At 27.7% G+C, this 20418-nt stretch overlaps 1 long non-coding RNA gene across 1 annotated transcript in view; it reads left to right on the forward strand.

Annotated features, from left to right (window-relative positions):
• LOC122268764 (uncharacterized) overlaps positions 1-10467 on the forward strand; it is a 39712-nt gene extending 29245 nt beyond the window's left edge. Inside the window, exon 2 of the long non-coding RNA XR_006224680.3 lies at positions 8875-10467. This is a non-coding gene — a long non-coding RNA (uncharacterized LOC122268764). The remainder of the gene's footprint in view (positions 1-8874) is intronic.
• Positions 10468-20418: the final 9951 nt, after the last annotated feature.

A 20418-nucleotide genomic window follows, 5' to 3' on the forward strand; every position in this document is an offset into this window, starting at 1 on the left:
AGACTTGTAAAGTACTTGTTTGGAAACAATGCTAAAGAACAGCATCACCTGAAACGTAGCTCTTGGCAAAGTGATTTGATTTTCAAGCCAACTTCTTCGTTACGAACATAAAAATTAGATACACGTCTAAATTCATTTTTAAAAATTTGATTTTGTATTTTTTTCTACTGTATTTTTTATTATTTATTACAGTACTTACTATTGTACTTACTTATAGTACTGATTGTACTTACTATTGTACTGATTATTGAACTTTTTTTTGCTTCCTTATCGTAGTTTTTTTAAACGGATAATGTGCCTAATCTTAATAAAAACTTAGCTCCTGCCGATACATAAAATTTCTTCAACTTATTAGGGCGATTGAAGTACATGAGATACTTGGAAAAAATTAAGTAGAAATAGAGACAAAACAGATAATAAAATACTGCGTATTATCAGCTGATTTTCTTTTTTTTTTTTTTTACTATCATTTAAAAACTATTTTATGTATGTAAGTTTTCCGATAATTTCAAAACAATATTATTTTTGTAAGAAATAAAGCTGTTCAATTTAAAATACTTTCTTTCAAAAATAATAATTTAAGTTCTTCCTGATCCAACCCAACTAAATTCAGAAAATATTTGTAGTTTAAATAATGTCTTGTTTAACGGAAGATTAGATTTATGTCTTTGTAAACGGAAAATTGTCAGAAAAAGTTCTAAGCTTGTTATTACTTAAAAAATAATAATAATAATAATAATAAAAGCGCGCAGAAGGTGTGTAAGTTATACTTGAAAAAGAAAAATTCTTTAATTTAGAAATGTTGCTATTAAAATTTCAAAAAGAAGATTGAATTGATTTTTAAAGGTGCCTCGTAGACTGCAAAACTACCTACTATGGTCAAAACTACCAGAGAATATAGTGAAATTTACAGTGTTTCTGGCGTGTGTGTTACCGTCTTTCAAAAAGCTCGACAATTTCCACCGAAATGCTTTGGTAAAATTAACTATTAAATATGGCTTTAAAATATGTGATGAAATTTGGTAATTGTGGTAAAATTTGGTAATTTTATCATGATACTTTAGAGCATTGTATAAAAAGCACTTATTCATATAAATTTACTTTTCAGTTTTTTTATTTTTATTAAATGTGTGATTGTGAGAACGAAATTTTTGAAAAGCAGAATTTCCGGTAAATCTTTACCATATGAACGGAAAAATTACCAAATAAATAGTTCAAATAACATATATTTTGGTTTTATTTAACAGAATTATGTTTTGTTTTACCAGTTAGTTTTTTTACCAGAATTTTTTTTCCATGTTAACAAAAAAACAGAATAGAATAAACACACTTCTCTTTTGATATTTAAAAATTTCCAGTTTTCAAATTACGCAATTAGTCCCATTATTTTGTACTTAGTATTGTATCGTCATAATTTGGTTTTTAAGGTGAATGTATAATTATAATCTTGCTAAACTATCAAAGAAAAAAGACATTCGAATGTTTTGCAATCAGTCATAAAAAAAATTGTATCGAGCGATATTTAAAATTCCTTCTGGAGGCTTAGCTAGATCAGAGCACAGAAGCTGTTTTAATAACTCGGAACAATTTAAGTAGAAATAGAGGCAAAGCAGACAATAGGCTACTGCGTACTATCTACTGATATTTTCCCGACTGTTATTAAACATAATACCATAATAAAATGCATATAATGGTACCTATTACAACAATTAAGTATACGCGTCACGTATGTCAAAAGGAAAGAAACTGATTGATAGGAGAGTAAAAATAATTAAAGTCGAAAGTCATCTTCTATTCGATACAGGAATTCGTCGTCCATGATTGTTGTTTTCGCAGACGATTTGCTTTAATGCGACTTTTGATGAAACGACAGCAATAAGATTGGTAGACAGTGATATATCTCGTAGAGAGCGAATCGTAATTATCTCATCACTAATAAGCATAATTTTGAGACTTGAAATGCAAATGTTCAAAAGCAGTATTTTGTGGCTTAAATTATCAAGGAAAATGTACGCAGCATTCATTAATGTACACCTATAAGCAACTTGATTACATTTTATTTCTAGCTGTTACTAGACGCTTTTGAATCTAAAGTTACAATTGGTCTCTTATAAAATAAAATTACACAGAAATTTCAAATTCACATGTTTTTGTTATTTATTTATTTTTTAAAAATATGCCAAATTTTATATCCCGGAAAATATAAACAAAAACTTTCAAACTTTATTGACAGTGAGTCGTAATTATCTCAACACTATTAATCGTAATTTGATTTGAAGTCGTAATTATCTCAACACTATTAATCGTAATTTGATTTGAAATGCAAATGATATAGGCTATATTTTATAGTTTCAATTATTTCGGAAAGTATACGCAACAAGCTTTAATGTATTCTTATTTGTAACTTTAGAATCTTTTATATCTAGCTGCAACTGAAAGTTTTTAAATCTATACAGTTACCACTTTTCTTTTATATGGTAAAATTATACAAAAATTTAAAATCTAAATTTTTTTAGAAACGTACCAAGATTATTATTTACATTTTTTACACCGTGAGTCGTAATTATCTCATTATTAATAAGTATAATTGGGTAACTTGAGAAGAAGAAGATCAGTGATACACAGACACATGATCCATTACCCCAGCTGATTGTTTATAAACGAGATGGCGTTTTAATATCAAGTTAAGTTTCTCTTCATAAGTTAGAATTTTAATTAACATAATTAAAATAATTAATAAGTTAGAATTTTAATTAAGCTAATTAAATACAACGCCGCACCGCAAATCGAATTTTTGAAATAGAATTCTTTTTCGTCTACATCTCTTACTTAACTTAGATTTATTATTTGTTTATGTACTTTATTGTAACCGTGATATGTACTTGGCAACTTCAATGCATAATTAGTTTGCTTATATTCTACATGGCTTCATGCCTGTCTTTGTGATAAGTAGTAAATATGTAGTGAAAGAATAGAGATATTTGAAAAAGAATCTTCGTGAAATAATATAGAATGTGTCACTTAAGAGAATTGATATTTTACGGGTTTGACTTACTCGAAGTAGAATTTTAAGAACAGTTGCTAACGTAAGGAAATATCACGTTTTAACAACCAATCAGGATCGAGATTCCCACACTACGACACTTGGAGTTAAGAACACAAATGTTCATTAACGATATTTTGGGACTTAAAATATCAAGCATACAGCATACATCATGGTATACCTATTTGAAACTTAAAAACATTTTTTCTAAATGTTGCGAACAACTTTTAAGTTCTCCCGATGCGAAATTTCAGAAAAATTTCATGTTTTTATTTTAAGAAAAAGTGAAATTATCTTTCGAATTTTACACATCGTAAATCGTAATTGTGTGCGAAGTTAATCGTTATTATCATCACTAATAATAATATTTTGATTTGAAATGCAAATGATCATAGGCTGTATTTTGTGGTTCAAATTATAAAGGGTCAAATTATCAGCTTCTAAGTTACGACTGATTTATACCAATGCGTATTTTGGGAAAATTGATTATTCTCCGTTTTTACAAAAACAAAATTATCTTTTAAACTTCATGCATTGTGAATCGCAATAATAGTCGAATATAAGATGAATCCCAACTAACTCGTTATTTATGAAAATAATTTTAAATTGAAATGCAACTGGTCAAAAGCGGTATTCTGTTATTTAAATACCGCTTTTGACCAGTTGCATTAGTATCGACAGCATTAGTATAAAATAGTATAAAATAGTATAGTTGCATTAGTATAAAATAGTATCGACAGCATATATTAAATATGCTGAGTTGTAACTTTATTGTAACTCTATTATTTCTTTTAAATCTAAAGTAATGACAAGCTTATTTCAAGCGAAATTACAGATACATTTCATATTCACGTTTCGTATGGCAAATACATCAACATTTTGTAAAACAAATGATCTTTTCGTAATCGATAATCTAAATCATTGTTTAGATCATAAATTATTGCTGCACAGTAATAGTATACAAGTTGCACGAGATTCATTTGAATTTGGTTTGATAATATTAATATAGGTATAGCGATATAAGATAGCAGAGATATAAGATTAGGTTGCAGATATAGAGATATAAGATAAATTTCTGGAATGTCTATATAATTTATCATTACGTAACAAATCCCTTAAAAATTGCTCCTGTCATGATATTTAATATTATTAATAATTTAGTGACTCTTATATTAAGCTTAGAATAGAAATAAAATCAAAATGTTTCTTGAATTTTCAACATTTAATAATGCAGGTTCTGTGCAAAACTATTGCAAATAACTTTAAATAAGGTTATTATTTAATTTAAATATTACTTAATTTTTTTCTTTGCAATAAGGAAATAAATACAAAGAAATGTTATCCTTACTTATATTAAGAAGAATAACTAATAACTAATAAAACAACATCATGTCTTTTAGTGTTTTAGTCAAATTATATTTTTCTTTCCAAAATACCTTTAATGACTTAAAACTGATGATTATAATATCAATTGTGTTATTAACACAAAATGTCAACTGTGAAGAGTCATAGTTGCACATTTTTCTACTTTTGCATCATAAATATAAAAATTCTCTTTTAAGAGTATGTTGTTTCAATTTTATTTCATTTCGTTGTGCACTTGAAGCTAAATTCGTTGGCAATTATCTAACTGGAAAACGTGGATAATTATAAAAGGAACTGGTTAAGGTTATACAGCTGAAAAGCGTGGAAGTCTATTTGATGCTCCGTTTGAAAGTAATTCAGCAGTTTGAATTTCAGCAGGTGAAACAATTTTGATTCTTTTTTTTTAAAAAAGAATATTATAAAGTCTAATTAGTATGCACATTGTTAGGACAAAACTTGAGTATTGTATAAAGGTTAAACCAACTTAACCAGAGTGTTTGAACTAGTGAATTGACCTTGTAAATAACCAAATAGAATAACAATAAAAAGTATGCATAGCTTTGTAGTTTTACTATTATGAAAATTAATTCATGAAACAGTTTTTTTTTCATTGCATTTTACCTTTTTTCCCTTGCACCCACTATAGTTGTGCAAAAATGCTCAAATAATGTCCTTTTGATGCATAACAAATCATTATAGCTGTCAGACAACCAATCAAAAAAGCAAAATTATTTCTTAAATTGATCACAAAAAGCATGTAAAATATAAAATGGTGCGATTTTTTCTCGAAAGAAGAGCAGATCCCCCTCTTAAATTAAAAATTTCAAATTCACTAAATAAAAGATTAAAGTCTTAGTTTTTTTATTTGTCTGTATTGTCCTTTTGTCTATTAAAAGTAGAATTATAAAGCAAAAATATTAAATTCTGAAATCAAATCTCATACGAAAAAATTATTAAACCACTAAATTAGTATTTTGTTTTACAATATAGAGCTCGTTTAATTGAAAAGAAAATTAAAAAATATTTATTCGACGAACTTTTTAAGCTTCTTAAAAAAACCTTACTGAGTTCCATTTTCGAAATTATCCTCATGGAAAATTATTCTTAAAATTATATAAACGAATAAATGTGTTATTGTATAAATTTTTTAGTTCAATGAAAAATAATAGTGAATTTGAAATTCCTGTTTAACTGTAGAATATCATGTATAACACATTTCTTAACTGAAACTTTTAAATACCTAAATCCGATATTTTATATTCTGCGCCATTTTTTTCTCTCGTGGATATTTAAATATCGTTTGATAAAAGTTTCATTTATCGAATGGAAAAATGTAACAATAATTTTAACATTGTAGCGTTGTCCTCGTACATTTTTGTCAATATAATCAATCTGGCATGCTTATTTTTAGAAAATCATAGCCAAACCTTTTATTTTGTTTCTCAAACTAAGTTTGAACTTCTAGAAACAAGAAAAAGAATCGTCGCATTTCTTATAAGGTTATCGTGCTTACCTTGTCGTTGTTTGGTGCCGGCTGCTATAGAAACCAAAAAGGTGGAACCGGTGACAGCATCACGTGACTTCCACGCACGTATGATCCTCATATTAAAAAGCAGAAGGGATCGTGCACACATTTAAATTTTATGGGATCTTTTTATATAACAAGAGACCTCCATCCAAAAAGTGTGAGAAACATAATAATTGCATTCGTACGCATTGTGTTACTATGCAATGCAGGGATTAATTCTCCCCCACAAATTAAAATCTGTTTTTGCCGTGCAATGTTTTTTGGGGAAATTTCCTGATAAGAATTATGTATTATCATGATAAGAGTTAATAATGCAATTAGTCCTGATTGAATAAGATATTTTAAGTGTGGCCATATCTAAATTATTTAGGGGAATAAAATGAAGGGATTATTGATTCGTAATAAAGATTAATAATTTCTTTCAAGAACCTAGTTAATAATTCCAACGCAATTAACATTATTAATATGTTGTTAACAATTAATCTAATAATATAATTACTCTTAACTGAAAAATATCTTTATTGATTGATGAAGTAACATCATCATTTTTAATTAGAGAATTAAACATTATAAATTTTTAAATGCTACATAAAAAAACCTATAATTTTATATTTATTGCTTACTTATAATTTATAATTTACCTAATGGTCCTATTACCAAAAACACTTTCTATTTTTTAATATCCAATAAAATAGATTCAAAGCGCGTATATAAGGTTTTGTTTCCATGTTTACATTACAGAAATTTCTTTATAGTACTTATATAAAAATATCAATATGATTTGAAAGACAACGGAAAATAAATTTTAAATACTAAAAAAAATATTATTTTATATCATTAAATTATTTAAAAATAAAAAATACAAATGGTAATTTTATTTCAATAAAGAATATTATTTATCAATAGCGCTGTAAATAGTTTTAATTAGAAAAGTTTATTAATAGTACTTATGCATGGCTATCTATATTATTTAAGAAATAGATAGGAAGAAATAATAAATTCTAAAAGAAATAATAATTGGTACTTTACACCGTCAGTTTATTAATACTTTAAAAAATGAGTTTTCTATATTTAATAAAGTAATTTATTTAAAAACTGCAATTTAATTCATTTTACTTAAAAAATTGATTTTTGTTGTAAACCTAGAGAGAACTTTTAAGGGGAGGGGTAAACTATTTAATAAACTAATAAATTGAATTTTTTTTATCATTTTTTTATTCTCAATCATTTTAATAATGTGCGCAATTAGCTTATTGAATATACATTTTAGCAGATTCAATACTGAATATACATCTAATTATATTCAATTAGTTTATCGAATGTGCATATTACCCTCGCTATTTTTTTTAACATTCAGTAAATTATATTTACTTTAACTTATATATTATTGCATATTTTTATCATTTAAAAATCATTAAACATATGTAAAGAAATATTAAAGAATCGTAGCTGAAATATAACTTTCTTTCTAAATATATGTATACATAAAAATTTCATTTGTGCAAATTTATCATTCAAAATAGTTTTTCCTGGTCTTACAGATACATTTAGTATATTATTTAGAATCAGCAAAAAAGTTGTGAAAATTTTTAATGCGAGATGAAACAGTTTTACTTAGTAGAACTATAAATGCACGTAAAATCAGTAAAATATGAATTTTTACGAAAAAGAAAGAAATAAAAATTCATAATTTTATATGCTTAGTTTAACTGGAAAAAAAATACTATTATAATTGTAACAAAAAATACGTACAATTTATACAAGATATGCACCATATAAATACTACCTATAACAAAATTGAATTCGATTGTATTTTTCATTTGTTCAACATTTATTACAATACATTTGGGACACTTTCATTATAGTATTATATATTAGAAAGAAGTATATATAAGTATTCATGGATTATATTTATTTTTACAATATTCTTCACATTGATCCTATTGCCATTAAATATTTGAAATATTAATTTTATTAATATTAATTAAAATAGAAAAATTATAAAATAATTATAGGGGCATTTTTTATCTAATTTTTCACCGTTATAGTTTTATTTATGTATTTATTGATTTTTTGTTTGCTTATTTACTTGCAGCTCATATTTTCGTGCACATTAGAAACAATTCTTGACTTTATTGCAAAAATATTTCACTTAAAAAATAAACATATTCTTAGTCATATTTTCGCCTTAATTCTTACAAACATTCTATTTTGTCAATTATATATATATATATTTTTTTTTTTGCACAATAACCACAGTTATAAACTTTAAAAAAAAATGCATTTAGTTCATCTCAACAACAAAACTGCTTTGAACTATACAACAAAATTTTAACAGTGTATTAAGTTGTATAGCATTATACATTGCATTATATAACTTATTCTATAATGCTATACGAAGCATTATAACATAAAGCCGACCGGCTTGTGTAGGGGTCAGAGAGCTGGCCTTGCATCAGAAAGATTCTGGGTTCGAATCCCGAACAAAGCATAAATGTTTTTAATTCTCTGTACTATCTGTCCTTACTGTGCGAGCTACGTTGACTTACCTAATATAGTGCCACTGAAAGAGTGGCCAACAAATCTGCCCTTCAAATGCCTGTATGACCAATGGTCATTCTCCAGTTGGGCATTGAAAAAAAATAACAGTTTAATATAATTACATACAACAGTAGGAACCTTATTATAGTATAATAAAGTGGAAGAATGGATTAGCAATGGCTCAACTTAACACTTTACCAACGTAGACTAAAATTTTCACGATATTTTAGTTTAACGTACATAATAACATAATTAAAAGTTCTACGACCAAAATGGCTGTAACAAACATCAGTCTTTCAACAATTTACTCATTTCCGATACCAAAAAACACCCTCACACAATGTTCACAACACCCTACAAAACATCTATTAACAAGTTCTTTTTTCTTCTATTTTAGGTCCTGCTTCACGTCGTGAACATGTGATGAATAACTTCAAAATGAGAAAAGAAAAGAAATATAGGTCCACCCTACTTCTGATGGATAGAAGACTCCCTTGCATGAGCCCTTCTTCGGTCGGGCGAGGAAATTAAAAATTCTGTCTTGCTAAAAATTCCGTCATTTTTCCCATTAACGGCGGTTCCTTTCCAAACAGAGTTTTTCACTGTTTTTCTCTTGCAAAAACTTGTTCTTTAATAGTATCGCTCGCTTGATTAACTGTGACCTTAAAGTTATTCCTTTCTTTGAATCATCCCCCCCCCTCCCACCAATATATGAGTTCATCTCAACACTTTCTTAAAAGCAAAGCGTGTTGTTTATATTTCTTAGATAGAAATAAAGAAAAAAAGGAAATTGCTTTTATAATTAACTAAATTCGCTATTCGTGATGTTAGATGGCGCGTGTCGTCTTTGAAATTAGTTGAGTTCTTTTTTTTTTTTATTAAGTTTATGAAGATTACTAGAAGTGAATTGAATTTGCGTTTTTCAAAAGAGAGTAGATCAACAAGGATTGCCAACTAGGAAACTAATTTAATCCATCATAAAAGTATAAAAATTAGAATAATTTCTGTACATTTTAAAAGGAACAGTTCTTTGTTGTGATATATAATGTAGTCTAAAAACTAGTTTTTATAAAGAATATTTGCGTTTGTCTTTGATATTTAGTAACGAAAATCGCTGCAAAGATCTTAATAAAGAAATATTGTTATAAAGAGCTACCATTATATAAAGTTAAACATATCATTAAAATAGTATTGTTAAATAAAATAGCACAATAACCTTGATGAGGATTACCGAAAAAGGATTTGATTTTACGTTTGTTGCTAAAGGTAGGAGATTAGCAAGGATTGCCAAAGAAGAAACTCATTTTTATCCCTGATAAAAGCATATAAAATGGAGTAGACTCTGTATATTTTAAAAAGTGAATTTCTCTGTTGAAATTCAAAAATGTTAATGGAATGCAAAAGGTTAAAAAAAAATTTTTTTTTTAATTATTGTTTGTGTTCATCTTTGATATTTTACCAAATGATAAAGATATTTAAAAGGAAAAATTATTCTAATAGCTTAAAATAGTGTTCGCAAAATATATGGCAATTTAGCATGCTATAAAACTATTATTATTTCTTTTTTGTTGATTAATTTATATTTTTACGTGTTTGAAAATTTTTATTTAATATTGTTGTGTTTTTATTGCTTGTTTTGTTGCTCTTATTACTTTATTGCTCGCAAAATCATTATCAAAGCACTTCGGTTAAAAAACAGCCGAGCTTTTTAGTGCTCCCATAGAGCCAGTAATTTTCACCATATTCTGGTAGTTTTGATCACATTTTTTTCCTAAGTTTAATAAGCATATAATTTAGACCTAATTTGTCTTACAAGGATTATGAAATTAAATACGCGAAGGGTTGCGCAAGATTCTGCATGCAGTCAAATATCAAATTTAAATATTTCAACATTTAATATGAAACAAAACATGGGATTTGTACTATATTCGGTATTTAATCATAAATAAGAAACCAATTTATTTCGTTAATAAAATATTATTTTCATGTTTGTGTTGTGTTTATTTAATTTCTTCATTTATTTTTAGTTTAGTGTGAACGCATGAATGGAAGGTAGAGTAACTTTCCTTTTACAAGCAATATTTTAATTATGCTATGCTTTCAGTCAATCAGTAGGTTTACTTATTGATTTAATTGCTAAAATTTGTTTTATGTTTTGATGATTCATTGCTTCCATCTATTAAATTAACTTTTCATTGTCCTACATTTTGAAAAATTATTACTGTCATTCAAAATAATCAGATTATTCTATTTTTTAAACTTAAAACATCTGCCAATTTAGAAATACTTCTTTTATAGACTAATTAATTGTTGTAAAACTTTGGTCTACAGTAACACTCCATGTTTACTTGTATGAATGGTTTTAAAACATAAATGTTAAACACAAAATGTTTTAATATGGTGGTTTATGTTATTTCTCGATGTAAGGCTATTCAAGCCAGTAGTGAGAATGTCTCGGATACTTAAGTTAAAGAAAAGAGTTCAGAATTGTTCACGGAGGAAAAACTTCTCGTAAAATTACCATAATTCTATGCTAGTGATATTTTTGGTGAAAAAAAATATATAATTCTGGACTTTCGGTTATAAAGCCAATTTATACGGTATTTAAACCATTCATTTGGTAAATCAAATGTTAAAACAATTTTACACTAAAGATGATTTAACTTGATCACAAATAAGCTGTTAATATGAACCATAATTCCATTCAGGTTTAATCACAGTATCATGAAGTCAAATGTTAAAAGAATTTTGCACTATAGATGGTTTAACGTGATCACAAATAAGTTGTTAATATGAACCATATTCCCGTTCAAGTTTAACCACAGTATCATGAAATCAAATGTTAAAAGAATTTTGCACTATAGATGGTTTAACTTGATCACAAATAAGTTGTTAATATGAACCATATTCCCATTCAGCTTTAACCACAGTATCATGAAATCAAATGTTAAAAGAATTTGCACTATAGATGGTTTAACTTGAAGTACCAAAATACGATTAAATATGTTGAAATAATTACTTTTTTCCGCATAAAATGTTTCTAAAAAATTCTGAAAAGTAGAGGAAATGAAAGTTTCTTTAGGAACGAAAAAAAAAAAAAATAGCAAAGTAAAAATATCGCATACTTCACAAAATATTCTAAAGGCTTGTTAAAACAAATTATTGCTTCCTACTTACAAATTGCTGCTTTAACCCAAAAAACGATAAAATAAAATAAAACTTTTAAAATTATGTGTTTCAAATAAACAAAAAAAAAAAAAAAAAAAAAAAAAAAAAAAAACTAGAAAGAAATTTTATTTCCTTCTTTTTATGTTTGTATCCGATATTTTGTTTTGTGTCAGAAAGTGGTCGAATTGTGAATTGACGATAAATTCCTTTGGACGATAAATTTTGCTTGTAGTGGCAAGGGAAAGATAGAAACATGTATTGTCGTTAAGATGAGATTTCAGCACTCTACTTAGTCGGAAAGTGGTCGGAATTTCGATTGGCTACAAAAATGCCTATAAATTCCAGTAGGAGAGGTCAGGAACTTGCATTGTCACCCAGAAGCAGTTCAAATATTACGAAAGCACCTAACGCAGGTGAAAGGTTTTGTGATTTGCTTATTTTTGCTGACACAAGAGTATTATTAATGCTCATACGTAAGACATTAAAATTCCCTAATTTTCAAAATTTTCTTAAAACGCAATGAAAGAGTGTAACAAAAAAGCTATTCGTGGAAAATTTTCAATTTTGAATGAAAGTTGAATTCGGGAAAGCAAGTTTTGGAAAAGAAATTCTTCTATGCTGCCTTCTTACCCAACATGGAACTATTTCTGGTATGCTTATTTTTGCTATCAATGAGGGGAGGATTCGAAATTGCCAAAAATATATTAAGGTAATAATAATCAGTGCTCTAGTTAATCAGAAAATTTCCCGAATTTCGAACGCAAGATTCCACCTTCAAGGACACGGAAGCGAATTAATAAAATCCTAGTGAAAATTTGAGTTTGTTCAAAATATCACTTAACACTTTCTTCTGATTAACATGTTCTTTTCTCTTTCTTCTGATTAACATGTTCTTTTCTCTTTCTTTTGATTAACATGTTCTTTTCTCTTTCTTTTGATTAACTTGCTCTTTTCTCTTTCTTCTGATTAACATGTTCTTTTCTCTTTCTTCTGATTAACATGTTCTTTTCTCTTTCTTTTGATTAACTTGCTCTTTTCTCTTTCTTCTGATTAACATGTTCTTTTCTCTTTCTTCTAATTAACATGTTCTTTTCTCTTTCTTTTGATTAACATGTTCTTTTCTCTTTCTTCTGATTAACATGTTCTTTTCTCTTTCTTTTGATTAACATGTTCTTCCAGTATCAAGTTAGATATGAATACGAAAAATAAATTTCATGGTTCTCCCTGTAAACAACTTTATAAAGGAAAATAAAGTTTTCAGATTAGCTCCATATTCATAAATTTCTTCCAAATTTATTCACACAGGCTATTTCTTTTATAGCTATTTCCAATAAAATTTTTTAGAATTCTAATCGAACACTGGAAAACGCTATTGAAATTTAAAGAATCGATATTAAGGAAACTGAAAATAATCTAAATCGGTTTGATTGCTGGAGGAAAGAGAAATTGAAAAATGATTATTTAGAAAACCTGCAAGTTTCGTCAGACAATCAAACTGGTTTTGTTGCTTTTATCTTGATTTTCTCTACTGGTGATTCAAAAAATTTCAATCCAGTTTATGTTTCTTTCCCGGTTAAATATTTATTTGCCCCCTAAATAAGATTTTTTTTCTTTTTCTTAAAATGCATAAAGGATGGTCATTACAAAGCAGGCGGATAAACAGTTTTTTTTTTTTTTTTTTTTTTTTTAATCGTTTTCCCTTGTCACACTTGGAAATCATGGAAGAACAAATGCACATTTTAAAAGTTCTTTACATAGCATTTATACTTACAACGTATCTACTAAATCGATGCGGCTCTAATACTTATTATTCACTTCTTTTCCTATCTCACATCGTTTCCGAGATAACTACGTTAACACGTCGGTTTCCCAAGAGATGGCCGCTACAGAGGCTCTTATCAAGTAGCAAATAGCCGCTTTATTACATTTGTAAACCACTATAATTGCTCTAACTGAAACCGTACGAAAGTTAAGAGACTTTAAAAGGCATACTGTACTCTGCACAAAATTTAGGTGTATAGTTGACATCATTTTTGGTATTGAGGTAAACAAAATGCATTTTCAAGTGCAGAACTGCAGTTACCCTGCAAATATTTTTATAAAATTGACAACAACCAAAAAAAAGAAAAGAAAAAAAAAACTCTTGTTTCGGAGAATTAGTGAAGCTACTAACTGGTACCGGTCAAGACAAATTCAGGCCCAAGGCCCACAAAATTTTCCGGGCCCCTAACAAAATATTTTGAATTTAAATTTATGAAGAGTAATCCTAACAATAAAGAGAATATATTGAACGGCATGATTCAAGAAAAACATTCTAAAAAATTTTGAAAGCAGACAATTGAAGATTATTTTTCTAAGATTAAGTTTACGCATCTAAATATTAAAGCAAAATAAAAAATGTTGTGTGAAAATAAAAATAGTTTGGTGACCACAAACAAGTGAAATCAGTGATTTTTGCGAAAAGTCACTGATTAGCTGAATTATTTTAAAGATTGTAGTCTTCCATCTACAGTTTTGCATATTTGTTAAGAATAAATTTTTAGTTCTTGCTGACACATCATTTATAAAAGACTTCGTGAATATGCTTTCTCGTTGCATTTTCTTAAGCCGTTGGAGTAAAAATTGCACCAATTAAAATTCAGCTGTACTTTCGAATTTGATTAGAGTTTGCACGAGTTTGGTTTCTCACAATATGAAGAAAATTTGAAATAAAAAAATGCCTTTTTTGAGAAAAACTGTTTCGTTCAGTATTAAAAAAAAGCATTATTGTGGACTTTTTACTAATTTTTGAGGGCCGACAGAAAGTGTGGGCCCTAGGCCCGTGCCTATTGGGTATAATATAAAAAAAACACAACTAATTCCACTTAGTAGGAATAACATTTACCATGACGCAATGCTAAATTCTATGCCACTATCCACATAAATCAATTATTAATCAAAAATCGAATATCAATTACTTTTCTTTATAATGCAATAAAATCTGGCGAGCAGCTATTTAAACGATCAAACACTTCGTTTGTTTATTTGTGGCTTGAAGTTAGGCTCGCAGAAAATGCCGTTCATGGGTTAAATTTAGTAGGAATAACACAACCTGCGACGTAGGCTATAGTATACCCAATTGGGCGGCGATAATCAGGCCCTGGTTACTGAAAGTGACAAACGAAATGTTTTTGCATTGAAGAAATTGATTGATTCTAATGCACATGAAACAATGTGTGATCAGTAACCAAGCAAATAAATAATTAATTAAATAAATAAATAAGTGATTAAATAAATAAATAATTAAATAAAAAAATCAATTAAATAAATAAATAATTAAATAAAAAATAACTAAATAAATAAATTTTCAAATAAATAAATTAAACTTTAACAGTGAGAAAGCAAATAAAAAATGCGACTACATTCTATGTAAGTAATTTCAGTTTGCCTCAACTCCAAAAATGGAGACAAAAATACACCAAAAACGATAAAATTGCTAAAAGTGATATGAAATTGACGTAAATTCATGCTAATTCCGATTTCTTTAAAAAGAAATTTCTTTTACTTTAAAACTCTAACATTTAAAATTTTAATTGTTTCAAATTACCCAAACAATAGCTTTTATGCTCAAATTCAAATTATTATGTTAGCGATTTGATTAAGTACGACCCTACTTTCCTTTATAAGAAAAACTTTTCTTGTAAATTGCTAAAATTTATTACTACTCATTAATTTTAATGAACTCATTTCCCCCCTTCCAGTTTTTCTAAGAAATACACACATTTTTTAGCTCTAGTATATAATATTGTACCAATTTCCATCTCTCACAGAATATTTTGGCTTATAATATTTATTACTCTGATGCTTTTGTTCGCACAGTTTACCTAACAACTTGTATATATTAGGCATAATATAATGCGGTAGTCAAAACATTGTTTGGAAATTGATGTTTTTGGATCACTTGCTAAGCAAGAAGTTTTTACTGTTTTTTGCGAACAATATGTATGTGACTCAGAGATGGGGAGAATAAAAATGGATAAAATAATAAAATGAAAATAATAATTTGATAAAATAATAAAATGAAAAATGGAGTTTTACAAGCAGAAGTTACTTCAATAGTGTATATTTAAGCTTTTGATAAAAGTTAAAAATAAATTGGTTTAGAAATATAGAACATGTGTGTAATGAAATATTGGAGCGCTTAAGTTGTTGGAAAAATCTTACGTAAGTAAGTATAGGTAGTTCAATACAAAATCATTCAAAGTGTGCTTACGTAGTATTTGTGCAGCTCCAAAAAATGAATGTGAATTAATAATTTTAATGCAATATACTTGATACAAATATAAAATTAATTATTACTATACGTTTGTAGATTGCTATAAGCAATCTAATTTTAAAAAAGTTTCAACTCAATTCTATTTTTAAGAAAAAACTAAATACAAAAAAATGGCAATACAAAATACAAATACAAAAAAACGAAATACAAAAAAATGGCGAAAAAAAAGAAGCCAATCATTATTCTTCTAAAATTTTTTTTCTTTCTTTTTGTATTTTTTTAAAAAATGAAATTCGAAAAAATATTAAAATTCCCCCACCCCTCTCTTCACGTTCAAGCATTTTTTGTTTTTAACGTTTGGAACGCAGAAGTAATTCTCACGGAGCCTGTAACGCCATCTACTATTGACTTGTTTAACCAGTAAAATGTATTTCATAATTATAATTCATTAAACAAAAAAGAATGAAATAATTTTCTTCCCATATTTAAAGTAAATATTTTTCCAACAAACAATAAATGTTTTGATATCTTATAAGTTAATTCTTGTTTTGATATCGATTGAGTTTTAAAACGAAATATGTCTCCGTTTTAAGATATCTTATAAAATGTTTATCTTTACCAATTCTTAAATAAAAAAAGTTTCAATTTTCGATATGAAGAGAAATATACTAAAAGTACTTTTAAGTCCTTTCTAAATAAATAGTTTGTAAGCAAAACACTATTTCCTTTATTAAAAAAGAAATTAACGCATTTCAATTAATTATTTTGTTTAAAAAATTGATTTATGTCAAAAATCTTTTAATTATTGAAATCGTGTTTTATTTTCCCTTAATCATAACATAAAAATACACTTATATTAATCCACAACTCTTGAATAAAAGTTATAACGATAATGGAGATCTTTCTGAACTTAGTCTTAATTATAGATTCTTAATTATAAATTCTTAATCATAAATTCTTAATTATAAATTCTTAATTATAAATTTTTAATCATAAATTCTTAATTATAAATTCTTAATTATAAATTCTTATTAATAAATTCTTATTTTAATATGTTTTGCTAATGTTTTTTATTACAAAAGCACTTAATCGTAAGTCATTGGTCCTCACACAGGGAAACAAATTCTAGTAAAATTACTGTACTATATAGTAATGACATTCCTGGAAAAACCAACATAATCCTATTCAATAAAACCAAACTATACGGTATTTAAATCATTGATTAATGAATTTTTTCCGTACATATGGTAACGGTTTACTGGAAATTCTGGTTTTCAAAAGTAAAGTTCCTATTACCACACATTTAGTAAAAAATAAATATAACTGAAAAGTAAATTTAACCGAATAAATGGATTTTTATTCCATGCTTTAAGGTATCATGATAAAATTATCAAATTTTACCTCATTTACCAAATTGCATCACATATTATATAACCTTATTTTATTATTAATTTTACCAAAGTAATTACCAACGCACTTTGTTAAAAATTACGGAGCTTTTTGGTGTTTTCACAGAACCAGAAACACGAAAATTTTACCACATTTTGTTACTTTTAACCACACTTTTTTTTTCTCAGTGCATGCATTAAAGATACACGAAAAACTCCCAAGGTTCGCCCGATGGTAAGGGGATTCTCCCCCATAATCCGCCTGCCACTGAAGATATTTTACGTCAACACTGTGGTCGGTGCGAGCCGGCAACAGGATTCGTACTAACCTGCCACTGCATAGATTCGAACCTGGGTCACCGCGACGAACGCTCTATCCCTTGAGCCTTCTTCGCTCCTCAGACAATATTTTAAAAAATACTGAATTAAGAAGGTAATTTAAAATTAGCAAATTCTTTTATTTTTCGTAACATTTAATAAAATTGTAGTTTTACTCAGCACATTATTACATTTTCAAAAATTTAACTCAACATTATGGCTAGCTTTGAACTAATTTTTGTGAAACCGAAAATTTTCATCATGAGATTTGCATTTAAGGGTTTTTAAACCTTCGTACTTAGAGTTATAGATGAGGGGACGAAAGCGTTATTAAAATGATACCCATATATGGTACGCATTACTATGACGACCGTTCGCCTTGAAAGTGATTATTGGTATATTGAGTATTGATTTAATCCATGAGGGAGTAATTTAATTTAATGAGTAGAATGTAGAGTTTTGTGGCCCACGAACCGACATCGGTTACACTGCGTCAACGTAAATGATATTTAGATATCTATACGTCAGCTGAATAGAGTAGACTGATAGGGGGGGGGATATCTCTGGGGCATAACAGATATGTTTATCTCTATCTCTGACGTCCTAAAATTTAAATAAATAATAAAAATCGTGTACAATGTGTGTACAGTGATCAAAATTGGGTTTGTTAACAAAGATTGATAACAACATAGAAAAGTAAATTAACAGGTAGATTTTCTTAGTTTTTCTCTCCCTTTTTACATGAGAGGCAAATTAATAATTCATGATCCAAAAATTTTATCGAATCACTAGTGAGGAAGGAAGGATGAAGAATTTCAAAACCAGATTGATTACTCGAGGAGACTTGAATATGTTTCTAATATAATCACTTGTGTAAACTTTTCTCTGCCTCCTCCAATAGATTTTAATATCTTCAGTCCCACCATCCTCAGTAGTGATTCATTAGATTTCGATAGCGTTTTATCTTTTCCTCTCTGAAATACTAATTTGCAATTTCTAATGGGCTTACTTTTTATTCATTCTTGTCAAAAATTCAGAAAGCATACATCAAGGGAGGTAATTAGAAACATCCTGTTGTTTACATAACATATATTACGAAACATCCTGTAGTATATTAAGAGGGGATAGGGTATTTAAAACGGTCAACATTATGTGTAAACAAAACTATTCTCACAAGCACCAAATCAAAGTAAAGGAGATTATTTGGTGTTCAATTCTTATCAGTTCGAACAAGTTACCTTATCTAATAAACAGCACAAAATAACAGGGTGCAGGCATTGAAAAAGCTGTCACGAAACATCGAGTCACGCAAGAAATAGACAGCCGGAAAGTTCCGCCCACTCATGGGCAAAGTTAAAAGAGGCGTGACTAGATGGGCGTGGTTATAATCTTGATTACATTGATCTGTTGGCTGATAGGTCAAAGGAAAAGAATGTTCAGCAATGCTGGTTTTGTATAAAAAGTTAAGACCAATATTTTTTTTTCCTTATAAAATTATAAAATAAACAAAACGGTTACCAAAACATAATAAATATTGTACATTTAAAGAAATTTTACGTAATTTCCTAAGCTGCTAATTTTTCCGAAATTTAATTTTTTCCCCCCAAGGAACCAAAATTTATTCTTTGCTATTATATTCTTGCTTTAACATGATTTTGGTTAGCAATATGTATTGCATCTAGGCAAAAAATCATGAAACTGAGTTTTCATGTCTTAAGTTGAGTTTTGAAGGTTTTTTTTTTTTTTTTTTTTTTTTTTTGAAAATTTAGCGAATTCATAAAACTGTTTTACATCTTCATATATGCAGTTGCATGACAACGTATTAGATTATTGAGTAACAAATAATAAAAGAAGGAGAAGTAAGTTTTAAATTGGCTTTTTATTGCAAATTTAGATAATTTTTATACACTATTTAAATAAATTGTATATAATATGTAGCACATCAAAATGCTTGTTACATATTTTAATAATCACTTTTGTTTTGCATTATTTTAATTAAACAATAATTGACTTAAACAAGCAAATGACACAATGGTGGGAAGTTAGGGGGCTAATATGGACACATAATTGAAGGGATATCCAGCTGGACTTTGCTGGACGACGCGCCCACTTAAAGCTTGGGGGGGGGGGATGAATTTTTACACTAAATAAAACGGATAGTTTGGGGGGGGGGAATTTAGAATTTGCCCAAGAATGCGCCCAAGAGCTTGGGGGGGATGGGGGCCACTGATGGGGTGATTACTAACACAACAATTAGTAATAGGATGTTATTTTTATGTAGATACTAAATTAAATTAATTTTTATAAAGTAATCAATTAATTTGCAAATTTATTTATAATTTTTACGTAGATTTTTATTTACTTATCATTACGCAATAAAATTGAGGAAAAACTTTAATATTTTAAGGGAAGTCGGTATAGGGTATATATCGATAATACTAAAACTGACCCTTTTTCGATATACTTTTTCTAAGAAACTACTTATGATATCGGTTTGAAATTTTTGGGGGATATTTGAGAATATAACAGTTGTATGCAGTTTTAAGCGTTAGCAGGAATACTTTTTGAGTTATGAAAGATTTTTGCTCAAAATTGATTAAACTTTTTAAAAAATTAAGAATTCTCAGTTCATAATTTTTAAAAAAAAATTCTGCCGAAGATATGTATTAACAACTATCACAGTGTAAACGTGTATGTATAAATATTCTGTGAAAAAAGAATATGTTGTTCAGATGCTGAGAAAAGGTACATCGAAAACGGTCAGTTTTAAAGGCATTATTTGTATATGCCCTACAAAATTCCCATTATTAAA

Source organism: Parasteatoda tepidariorum, chromosome 10 (assembly GCF_982258835.1).
Source record: "Parasteatoda tepidariorum strain Cologne lab strain chromosome 10, Ptep-v5.0, whole genome shotgun sequence".
NCBI lineage: Eukaryota > Metazoa > Arthropoda > Arachnida > Araneae > Theridiidae > Parasteatoda > Parasteatoda tepidariorum.